At 70.0% G+C, this 1,645-nt stretch overlaps 1 protein-coding gene across 2 annotated transcripts in view; it reads right to left on the bottom strand.

The window, feature by feature from the left end:
* KANK2 (KN motif and ankyrin repeat domains 2) overlaps nucleotides 1-1,589 on the bottom strand; it is an 11,812-nt gene extending 10,223 nt beyond the window's left edge. The window contains exons 1-2 of one of the 2 annotated variants that reach the window (XM_025203966.1): nucleotides 1,388-1,589; nucleotides 951-1,135 (exon numbers count right to left, since the gene is read on the bottom strand). The gene's annotated coding sequence lies outside the window, so the exon portion shown is untranslated. The remainder of the gene's footprint in view (nucleotides 1-950; nucleotides 1,136-1,387) is intronic. The other variant, XM_025203965.1, reaches the window with a different exon arrangement.
* Between the last annotated feature and the right edge of the window lie 56 nt (nucleotides 1,590-1,645).

Genomic DNA, 1,645 nt, shown 5'->3' with positions numbered 1-1,645 from the left:
GCCGCGAGGGAACCGGCTCCGAGGTCCCGGGAAAACTGAGGCACGGGGCCAGGCGGGGGAGAAAGGGCCGTACAGGGAGAAGACAGAGAAAAAACCCAGTCGTCTGAGCTCCCCGTCCCCCCAGAGAACCCAGACGCCCGGGCCCCCGCTCCGATCCAGGGCGGCTCCGCTAATCCCCCGCCCCGGCTAATCCGGCATCCGCTGGGAAGCATCCGGGGCTAATGGCATTAGCTGCGGTGGGGAGCGGGTCAGAGCCGGGCATGGAGCCCCCCTCGGTCTGGCCCAGGCGCCTGAGTTCCCTCCCCAGATGTGGCAGCAGAGCAGGAGCCAGTGGGTCAGAGCAGAAGGGAGCCCGGACGCCTAGGTTTTCTGGAGGGGGCTGAGGAGTGACAGCAGGGGGGGCTGAGAGGCCGGACTCCTGGGTTTTCTCCCAGCCCTTACGGGGGCCCCTTCCCCGGGCAGCGCGGCTCCTTTAACCCCCCCCCCAAGCTGGGAGCCACATGGAACCAATTAGGCCGAGCTGGGCCCAGCCGCTGCGCCCGGGCGGGTCCGGCCCAGCTCGGGTTACGGCCACGATGCGCTGGCTCCGGGGTGGGGCCGGCAGCCGGAGCCTGGTCCCCCCCGCTGCCCCGCCCGTGGCTCTGCTCTCCTCTGGCCCCCACCCCAGAGCCAGCTACACCCGCACTACTGGGGGCCTGTACCCCTCCCCTTGCGCCCCCAAGAAGCGGTTGTATCTCAGCCCGGGGGTGGGCTGTAACCCCCAGCACCCCCAGGGCCGGGCCGGGCGGATCACGACCCAGCCCCACATCTCGGCCGCGCCCAGCGCCGCGTGTGGCCCCCGGCCCGGGTCATTACAGACTCGTGACGGCCCCAGGCTGGAGAAGCACCCCGCTAATGGGCTCACGGCTAATCACCGCCTAATTGGCTCATGCTGCCTCGCTGGGCTTTACCTCCTCGGCCCCCCAGAGTCTCAGGGCCCCTGACCTGCCTCCTCCTTGGCTGCCGTATACACCCCAGAGGTGGCTGCATCCCCGCCCGTGTGAGGGGGTCGGGGGCCTGCCTGGGGGAGACCCAGACCCGGGGCAGGGACCAGCTGAGCGCGTGTGCTTGTGGCCTGGGACAGCTGCAGACGGGGCTGGGAGGACAAGAAGGGTTTTCAGCAGCGGGGCCCCCAGACCGGGATCGGGGCCCGTCAGGCTGTTCCGACCCCCGCCCCCACCAGCGCCTCCCCCTCCCCGCGGGCAGCGAGAGGCGGCAGCTAATGACAAACATCTGGCCAGCGGTGCCCCCGACTCCCCTCCATCAGGCTGCAGGCGGACGGCGAGATCCTGGAGCAGGGGCAGCTCATAGACCCTTCCAGTCCCGGCCCCCGCCCCCAGCTAGTTACCTCGGGGCAAGACGCGGACAGACGGGGCGAGAGGCAGCATCAAGGGGTTTCGGGGTGCTCCATGCGGGGCTGGGATTAGCCCCCCCCCCACGGGAGACACCGGAGTCGATGAGGAGTAGCCACGGGGGCCTCGCTCCGGGGGAGAGGGGGCCCGATCCTGGGAGAGGCCGATTGGATCTGGACAGGGATTCGGGGGTGTATCGGTGTCCTCAAACCCCGGCTTTTTAAGCCCGAATCTGTGAGGGGGTGGCTGTCCCG

The sequence above is a fragment of the Alligator sinensis genome, unplaced genomic scaffold (genome assembly GCF_000455745.1).
Source record: "Alligator sinensis unplaced genomic scaffold, ASM45574v1 scaffold707_1, whole genome shotgun sequence".
Classification (NCBI taxonomy): Eukaryota; Metazoa; Chordata; order Crocodylia; family Alligatoridae; genus Alligator; species Alligator sinensis.
The sequence above is the reverse complement of the archived record's forward strand: the minus strand, read 5'-3'. Positions and strand labels throughout refer to the sequence as shown.